Source organism: Acanthopagrus latus, chromosome 23 (genome assembly GCF_904848185.1).
Source record: "Acanthopagrus latus isolate v.2019 chromosome 23, fAcaLat1.1, whole genome shotgun sequence".
NCBI lineage: Eukaryota > Metazoa > Chordata > Actinopteri > Spariformes > Sparidae > Acanthopagrus > Acanthopagrus latus.
The window spans coordinates 9,367,853-9,378,209 of NC_051061.1; the positions used below are offsets into that span (position 1 = coordinate 9,367,853).

At 43.0% G+C, this 10,357-nt stretch overlaps 1 long non-coding RNA gene across 1 annotated transcript; it reads left to right on the top strand.

Moving 5' to 3' along the window:
• The first annotated feature begins 220 nt into the window (after nt 1-220).
• On the top strand, nt 221-5,181 carry LOC119014443. Its single transcript, XR_005072970.1, has 3 exons — nt 221-281; nt 3,364-3,571; nt 4,820-5,181. It is a non-coding gene; the product is annotated as an uncharacterized LOC119014443 (long non-coding RNA).
• The last annotated feature ends 5,176 nt before the right edge of the window (nt 5,182-10,357 follow it).

A 10,357-nucleotide genomic window follows, 5' to 3' on the forward strand; every position in this document is an offset into this window, starting at 1 on the left:
ATCAAGGCATCAAGCGACACATGGGGGGAGCGGAGAAAGAGAGAGAAATCTCAGAGAGCACTGTTGGCTGGCGGTGAAAAATGCTGCAAACTGATTGATTTGTTTTTAAAATCAAGTGCAGCTTGAGCTAGCACTAGCGCTAATACTGCTAGCACTAATGTTAGCAACGCAGCTGAGCCAGAACACCAGGGAGAAAGACAGGACAGAGAGGAGTATGAGGCAGAGGAGGAACAAAACGAGCAAGAGGAGGATGAAGAGGTAGACATGGATAACAAATCACGGTAAGGTATGTGTTTATTATGGAGTGGCTGGCTCTGATGATTTATTGTTTTTTCTATGCATTGTTGTTGTGCATTGGAGTTTACGCTCACCATCACTGGGGCATCAGAATTGTGTGTTCTTTCCGATTGTCAAAACTTGTGCATGGGCCGCTGGTGGGTGGAAATGCCATGGCCATTTTTTGTTCCCAGTCCGTCACTGCCCATAGCCACTGTTTTCTTCCACTGTATCTACATGGTACCACTAGGAACTCTAAGTATTTCCTTGGCGCTGATTCATTCAGCTACATTACTCTGTGAATTGCAGACTGTGTTATGAAGCGTTATCCTCCTTCATCCTCTGAAGACAGAGTTGTGCCTCTGAGCCAGTGGGTTGAACTTTCAGAGATCAAGAGAAGAGCAAAGGTGATTTATGGGCCTTCACTCCTGCGGCACAAATTAGCAGGACCGGGGTTCAATTACGCACAGCGGTGGTCGTGGGCACTGTTATAATGAGGGTCAGTAGGGCAGAGCTGGGACAGGAAGTAGAGAGAAGTGCACCTCTCTGAGTGGCGGGCACCGCAGTGTAGCCGGACACGAGAGCTGCCGTAGAGGAGGGACGGGTTGATGCAGCTGGTTTAACATTGATTCACCGTCGAGGCTTTAACCCCCGCCTGCTCAGTGGACTGTGAATCGGATTTGTCATAATACAGCTGTCAGTCTGAGCTGTCATTAAAAACGGTTTGTTGTTTTTCATTTCCATGTAATTATCTGGTTCCCCCGGTGCCTGAGCTCTGTGTGCTTCGGGGTTGGTATTTGTTTGGTTAAATAATTGCTCGACCCAATTTTAGCCCCCCGATCTTATTACTCTACTGATTTTCTATAAACCCGTCTATCAAAATACGAGTTGCTATTTGCCTAATTTTCATCATTAGTCCACCCGTGACCCCATGCTGAAAAAAAAAAAAAAAAAAAAAATCAATAGCATGTGCATTTATCCTCGAAGCGTTAACCCATTGAACGCTGACTCACTTTTACGTACGTCTGTACCAAATCTCATTTTCTTTCCATTTGAAGTGACAGAGGTTTTGGAACGACTGTCATCGTATTTTTTTGCATTTATCACATGAAACTAGAAAACAAGACCTTGAACTGGGTTGGAACGCCGGGTTGGAAACATTCGGTCACGTGTGGGCCTCTCTTTGGGTGCAGCGAACAAACAGTGCAAACGATTTTTTCAGGGAAAAACATTCTTTCCAAAGGCAAAACCCAAGGAATATGGACTAAGGAAGAAAATATTGTTGAATTTTAACATAACACCAATTTATTGCCAGAAATGTTTGACTTTTGGACTCTTTAGTTATTGTGTCTGTTACTGTATCTTCAGCTGTGCAGAAAGGTTTACATGGAATACATTCACTGATCTGAATGAAGCTTTCAAACTATCCGTTACAGCCCTCACTCACACGTTTTCTCACAGACTGCTGTGCCTCACTACCAGTGCGCCATTCTGCTAATCAATAGCGCCGCTAATGACGCCGACTTCTTACCCAGGAAAGCTATTCTCATCCACCTACCCACTCAGATAATTGGTGCGGATACAATACACCAGTAGATTTCTATACAACGCAGGTATCATTAAAGGTGAGCTACATGTGCAGCATGGAGGCAGCAGGGAGAAACACGAGACAGAGATAAAGAGGAGAGTTATTAAAAGAAGCCCCGTTGCAGGAATGCAGCAGAGGATGACAGGTTTTGAGGAATGGATAAAGATTTAAAGCCGAGCGAAAGAGGAAAGAGAGTTTCTGTTGAATCCCAGATTGTGACTGAGCCAGTGATCCTGCGTCTCCTGTGGGGGCCTGCTTTGTCTCTGATCTCAGATGTGCTAATGCCATTAAGACTGGATGTTCTGAACGCCAGTGTGGTTTGTGATGTTGATATTTGTGTAGTGGGATGGATAACAGCAGAGGGTTACTTATGGTAAAGAGAGAAAAATGGTGTCTCAGAATTTGTTATTTTAGTCTTGTTTTTAAGTTTTCTTAATGGCCTGTTGACTAAAATACAATCAGCCAAGCACATGTGACTAGACAGGATTGTTTGTCTTTTTGGGAACTAGGGAACTTTCTGGGAACTAGCATATAGATTATGCTGTTACTGTTCAGCAAAAATAAGAGCTCAACACTTTTCGTTCTGCTCCCAGGAGTTTTTTTTATGTGCACAAAAGGATTATTCTCTGAAAGGTGTGGTGATAAAGCAGTATGATGAGTGTGCTGGTGTGCCTCGGACCGATCGCATCTAAAAAGCAGAGTTCTATAACATAACACAGTGCCACTGATGTTCCTCACCACGGCCTGGAGACTCTTCAGACAGGCCAGCCGTGGATCGTGTCCTAGACTGCCATGTACAACACCGTGCTCCACTTCCTGCAGTTTATTACTCTCTTGTTGGGCCCCCTCCCCATTCTGAGAAACATTCTTTTAGATTCATGTGGGTTCCTTTTTTTTTTTCCCTACTGACAATCAAAAAATGTTTTTGTATTCATGCAGTACAGTAATCACACCTTTAAGGCCAATCTAAGATGAATGAAGACGCTTTTCTTCAGCTGACATCTAGTCCCCATGTTTGTGTTTATCATTGCAGTGGTGTCTACATTTTGGTTATTGTGAAAATAAGTCCATTTCCATTTGCTCAATACTCTTAAACGACTCGTAAATTGTCTCCAATTTCCTGTGACCAGACAAGACAAAGCTCCAGTATACCAGGGGGAAATTAGGATGTCTTTTCCTACAGTTCAGACATTCTCTGGTGGAGGACCGATTCGAATTACGTTCTTAATTTGATAAAGAAATGACTCCGTGTTGATAGAGATGGAGAATTTATCCAAAGCATACTTTATTACCCGATTGATTGTGAATGTTTGTGCCTGTGTGTGATTTTTTTTCCGACATATTTTGCTGTGGCGTTTGCAAGAGACTTGAAGCGAAGCCGCTGTTTGCTCTTGATCAAAGAGTAAATGAGACGGGGGTGCTGTCAGTAATGTTTTTTTCTTTTCGTTTTTTTTTCTTCCCCATTTGTGCATATTTGATGTTTCCCCGCCACAAACCAGAGAGCGAGGGCGCTGCTGTCTTCGGCTCTTGTACGTAAGAAGAACTGAGCCTCTGAGTGATTTACAGATGAAAGCTGTCAGCGCCACCCTCTCCATTCAGGGAGCCTGGAGAATAATATTGCATCAGAGCCTTCTGTGACAGAAGAACAATGGTTTCTGAGTCTGAACAGACTTTAGATGAGGTGACAACTGGAAACAAGGAACGGAGGTGAATTTCAACTCTACATTGACAATAATCATAAAAAAAAAAAATCAAGTTTATGTAAGAAAATGAGTCACCTCAGCGATCATTTACCATAAGAGCGAATGATCAGCGGAGGTGTGTGGGTGAAGTGTTGTTATACATTCAGGTGATGTGTCTGAACAACAGCATATCTCATGTTAACTTCGCTTCAGCAGCTGTTCCTGTAATGACATGAGGCTTAGATGTCATAAAGGCATTAGTGTTCATACATTTTTATAAGATGTGTTTGTCTCATTCAGAAAAGATGAGCAGATTGAGCAACTATTTTGATAACTGATGAATAAATGTAGTGACTTTCCACACAAAAAAATGCCGAGAATGTATCAGTTCTAGGTAATCAAAAGTAAGGATTTTGTCTCTGTGTGATTTTGGACTGATTATGGACACATTATAAGAATCAACTCTAACAAAGAATTCAATCTGGATTGAAGACATTATTTAGCCGTGCCATGTCTTTGACATAACATCAAAATTGTTATTAGTTCACATTCTGTTGATAATCATTGTATTTTTTGAACAAAAATGTGTACATGTTGCGCCATTAGGTAAAACATCTTACTTTTCTTCAGGAGCGTCTGTGACGTTGAATGTGACGCACCAGGAAAACAAAAACACATTAAGTCATAGTCAAGGAGTGATTAATCTATTTTCAGAGGCGTAATCATTTTGCTTCTCTGGAAGCTTTACAATGGTGAATGATAACCAGATCGATTCCTTCTGTGCAGCATATTAAGATCAGATGCTCGCACGCTCACTCACTTCCTCCCTCATGAACCGAGCAAAGACTGGGCTTTAAATATCCACGTAGTTTGGACAAATTGCCATCTCACTCTTCTAGTCAGTGACGCGCTGTGGAGAAGGTTAAGACTGGCGGGTTCGTCACCAGGTCTATCACTTAAGAGGGGAAAAGAACATGATCGAGCACCTGTAGAGGACTTGGCAACAGGATGAACCGGAACACGGATAGTCTCAAATATCAATGAGCCCTCACTCACTCGCACACCGCAAAATTATCCTAAAGACAAACTGCACTCGTCCGATACAGTTTCTATGTATCTGCATCCTAGACAAACCCAGTGCAGACCAGTGCTGCCTGTCACACACACCACAGACATTTAACAACAGTAATAAACCCTGTCATTCAAAGCTCAAATAACACAATCGATTCAGTTGTTGGCGAAACAAATAAATATATATTCCCATGTTTTTCAGGAGGACTGAGTCATCTATTGAACGAGAGCCACTGCCGCCATGTTGGCCCTCTCCCCAAGGACACCCCATTGCTCTTTTTAGAAGTGTGTGTGCTCTCCCAAATCTTCCCTATCTGTGTGCACACTTTTCGTGTGAGTGCGGTTTGTGGGTGGCGGTGTGATTCATTATTTACCAACTCCCTCTCATCTGCACGCTAGATTAATTTGTTAAAGCTCCGTGCCCATTTGTTATTTGGAGAGAGAGAGAGAGAGAGAGAGAGAGAGAGAGAGCGCAGCACAAAGAAACACAACTTTTTCCATGGCGTGAATTGATGAAGGGCCCTATGAAGTGTTTATTAACACAGTCGGGGTTGGTAAGGTTGGAGAAACAGGCAGCCTGCGAGCACTGCAGGTACAGTGCAGGTAGACAAACATCTGCAGAGACTTGGTTTGTCCCTTTTTTAAAATTGTCTGATCAATTGATTTTCGATTTTCTACAAATAAAACAAAACACACTGCTGGAATAACTCACCATGCCATCCTGTGTTTAATAGCATTGCAAGACCTGTATTAAAGAAGAAGGTCTGTTGGCACAGACATCATTACCGAAAACAGATTTTCTCTCCTTGCTTTAGTCATCAGCCTATGAACGATTTCTTTTATGCGCTGTCCTTCATGGTTGAGCATCATCATTTTAATAAGAGGAAAGCTGTCCAGAGAGCAGGACTTATATGTACATCAGTGAAGAAAGGTTTGATGAGTCACAGCAGAGATAACTGTAGGCAGCACAGTCAACCCTTACATACCACAGCTTACTCATGATGTTACGGAATCTTCAGTCTTACTGTTGCACTGTCAGAAACAAAATATGAAAAAGGATCATATGAGCATATCCAATTATTGCAAGAGAAGCTCTGAGGATTAGATTCTCGCTTGTTTATTTTTTTTGTGTAAGTCAACTTTATTTCAGCTGATCACCTGCCTCCCATGTCCAAAACTAGTAGACTATTTCCGCCTCTCTTTCATATTGCAAATGGTAATCGTTGTGTCTTCCTGTGAAATTGTAAAAAAAAACATCCACTGGTGACAGGCTGTTTCCTTCACAGTAAAGGATGTTAACAAACAGTTCACATAATGTGACTTATTTGGACTTTTCAAATGTTATTAACATTGTAAAGAGGAAGCGGTCACATTAACTCACGTGAAGTATGCAACGTCGCTTAGCATTGTTTACATTCAATTTTCAAAAAACACATTTTTCTCATATGGCTCACTGTTTTAGCTGCTGAGTGGGACATGTTGCCTCCATTCAATCTTTGGTGAGAGTTGCACATGCACATAACTTAACAGGCAGGATGGAGCCAATCAGCGGCAGAGTACAGCGGGTCATCCCGAGCAAGGTAGTGTGATCAAAAATTACGTAGCTTGAGCAGTAGCAACATATGTCTACTGACTGACTGGAGTGTGTATACGGGGTGAGAGCGGGCTGCTGGTGCTCCTCCAGTGCAGCAGTTTGACAAACAAATAGCTGATAATATCAATTTCCCAATACTGGACTGTTGATTTATTGGCCCTTTTAAATTGGTTGCGTGTGTATTTCTTACGCAGGAACACTATGAGCCAAGCGTGCAGGTTAAGAAGCAGCTACACAACTCCAAACATCTCTGTGTATAACTCAACAATTGTGACTAAACCAATTGGTTTGCGTATACATTTGCATCCCATACCAGATGCAGGAAAATCCAATAAGCATTGGGCTTCTTTGCTCCTAGTTTTCGTAAATGCTAATGACACTGCCGGGCGCTGTCCATTTACATCACACGGCTGCCGCTGACGTGTTTGTTCATAAATATGAGATTGGTGAAACTATGAAAAATTGAATCAGCCACAAAGCAATATATTTCTGAATATGCAGACGGGGGAGCAGGGGCTAGAGGGGTACAATCTTGTTAGCATTTTATGTTATACACATCAAAGCTGAGCTAAGAGCAGTGGCATGTTCTCATTAACACCAGGCCGTCGCTCTTTGAGGGAAGAAAGGATGTTAAAGAGAGGGAAGGTTCGGACATCATGCCTCCCTTGTATCTCTTTCTGATTGAATGCACAATATGAGGAAAATAATCATTGTAATGTTCGTCTTATTGTGAAAAACAGCCGTACATGGTTAGTGAATATAGGACAGGATACGTTTGTCATTGATGATATACTCAGTGCTTCGGTTAAGAATATAAATTGTGCCTCCATATCCACAGACGATATACTTTCACAGCCTTTCTTCTGTTTGTGTTGCCTCGCTCCTTTGTCTATTTTTTGCGACGCAGTCTTTTGATCTCCTTTCAGGCCCTCCTCTGTGGTTTCGCTACAGACAGACAATCTCTAGAAAGATTTGTTTCCATTTTTTATTCATCAGCTCTGCATGAACAGATTTAACTTCCCCGCACTCCATTTTACTGTTTCTGCTCCCGAGCAAGGTGAACAATGAAACGTGACCCCTGACCCGCCCTCCGTTCCAGCGGTTTTAATCACATATTACCCCCAAAAGTAAACATTATGTAACACGCTGATGAGCTCGGACCGGCATGGTTGATAAAGTGACCTTGGATTAGATCCTTCACACCGGCCTGGGGGGGTAAAACCAATGCCCTGGGATTATGGCAAACCACTGCTCTGCCAATAACACACACAGGATTAGTAGCTGCTGCATTTTTTTATGGTCTGACAGGGAAAACCACCGCAAACATTTGGAATTCAAAGTGAAGGACTGTGTGAGTTGTGTTCAGGGACACACTGACTTAATGTACCTGATAATTTCATCCCCACAAGCAGTCGTTAAGTCGTTCGGGCTCTGTCAGAATTAAAGAGGGCTGGGTACTTTTACAGCGCCGAACAAATTGCTTTAAAAAGGAGCAATTTGTAAGATATGGCCAGAATTTTAGTTTAAAGTCATCAAAACATTAACTAACAGTAAAAGAATATGAAAGATATAGCTATGTGCTGTGCACTGCAGACGTGTCTACTGAAGTTAGCATGCTTGCCAGCTACCAGCCCTCATCCATCCTGTCAGAGAACACCGCTTTGTACCAGCAGGAGGCGATAGTCCGATTTCCCCCCTGCAGTTTATACCAACTGCTAGTGAAATAAATCACCAACTCACAAAATGTCAAGAAATGAAACAACTATTTTTCTCACTTAACAGAAAAATAAAACCCTGCTGAATTCAGTGTTCTGTTACTGAACCAAGAGAAGCTTATTTTCCTTTTTATTTAACTCGTCGTCTGACTTGGTCCAAAAAAAAATAAGATGTGGTAATATTCCGGCTCTACGTGTCATCATCACCTGCTGCTGATGTCTGACTCTCGCTTCTGTTATTGCCCCTGAAGTCATGGTCCTGATCAGAACCTTTGTACCGGCACTCCCAGTCCGGTCTTCAGCCATGTTCACTCTCGACCGCCAAATCCAGTTGAGCTGGGTTTCACCGCCTTTGGTGACTCCCACTGTGATCCATGTAATTATACCATAATGCGAGGCAAACAATATGACCACTGGCTCTATGACTGCCTGAGCCGTATACTAATAGCTCACCTTGCCACAGCCAGGGATTACTGTTAGTTGTTTATCTGCACAACTAACTCACTGGGAGAGCAGAAAACCTGGAGCCAAGGCAGAGGGCATTTCTGATGGCAAACGTGTGTCGCATACAGACCGACGGGTAAAAAAAGGAGATAAATACACCTGAAGCTGACATGGTCGATGTTTGTCCGACCTGGGCTAACTGCTCCTCAGCATGGAGAAAGTGATATATCTTACTCGGCCACCAGTTCCCAAGAACACATCTGTCACCCGCCCAGCTGCTCCCAGGTCTTTGAACAGCCTCATCTATTTGTCACACCGGAGCAGATGAGGTGGACCCAAACGCACCGCGACAGGAAGGATTATCAATAGACGAAGTTTATATAGGATCAACGGCGGGAACCTGAGAAGCACGGCAGGAACGGGGAACACAACAGATGACCTGTTAAAGACCAACGTTAGATACGACGGTGCAGGTGGAGTGAGGCGGAGAAACCCAGAAAACACAAAGAACACACAGAAGATGAAACAGAAAGGGCAGGCTCGTGATACAATTAAGGTGAGTGATCGTACTGCTGGTGTTGAAGTCGAGGTGTGGAAGGGTTTTCACCCTGCCTTATGTTTTACCCTTAAACACAGCTACTGTAGGCCTTCAGCGCCAATCTGTCGCTCCCTCCATCACATTTATCAGACTAACATTACCGGCTCCCGGCACCTTATTGTGGTGTATTTAATACGTCCAATATCCTCAGCAGCTGTCATATCAGATGCTCCAAATTACACATTATAATTCTCAACACTGACTCATCGCGGCGTGGAGCGGCCACACTGTCGTCAATGTGTGAGTGCATGAGTCACACTGAGGTCTCATTCAGGACGAAGACTTGGTTCCTATGAGTGTTAGAAAAAAAAAAAAAACTACTTGAGTGCGTCACGGAGATGCATCAAACTTATTTATGCAAGAAACGCACACACGCAAAACAAAAAATGCTTACAGATGTCGACGGCCTACAGAGCAAACATGAAAGTCCAGCCGGCTGAAAGTCTGCGAGTTCAAGTGTGTTTCAAGTGAGTCTTGAAAGCTTCCGTAAAGGGAAGAGATCAGATGGAGGCGAGGAGGAGTGTCGTCATTTTGAGAGAGCCCGAACATTTAGTGGCACTTCTTCTGACGGAGTTTTGGGTCAAAGGATCTCAGAAGTGTCTTTTCTTCAGACTTTGTAGTTTGAGGGTGGGGGAGCGAGAGCAGGGAAGAATTAATTAAAGGGATGTTTTGAGGCCATCTAAAGAAATCTGTCGGTAGAGAAGCTCTCCAGCCTTCCTGTGCTGACTCCAAGGATGAACTCTTTCTCCTCGTCAAGTACAACCGCTGCTTCACTGATAAACACATGAAATAAGTTGGAGTAGTCGACGATATAGTTTGTTGAGTGAGCAACTTGATTTGATTGGTTCGAGTATACCTGTTGTCTTCACTGTGTGTCAGAGGGGGAGATTTGGGTAATTCCAGTTTGAACTGCAGCTGACTTCTGACGTGAAGGTCACCGGCAAAGCGAGCAGCTCATATCTGGCTTAACGGCATCCTTTTATTTGTCAAACTACTTTTCAAGCGCAGGTTGCTGTCTTGAATCTGAGCTTAGAGCTTGTATGGTTCCCATCGGTCCTGACAGGCTGATGATATAGATGGAAACTACACAAGCACACACAGATTTTTTCTGTGCTGGCTAACAACTAGCGATGCAGCAACCAAAGCAAACCCAAAAATACTGAATTTTGATTTATATCAGCCGAGACACACACGGACACACACATTTTTTACAATGATCCCTCAAATGTGCTTGTCGCAGGATGTGGTGCCAAAAACAGCTCCAACTACTTTCTTGCTTTTCAATGTATTTTACTGCAGTTTGTATTATTGTATTTTTCACTTTATCTTTCCATTATTCTACTTTTGTTTTGCTTTGTGCTGCTTTTGTTTTATTCTTTTTCATCTATT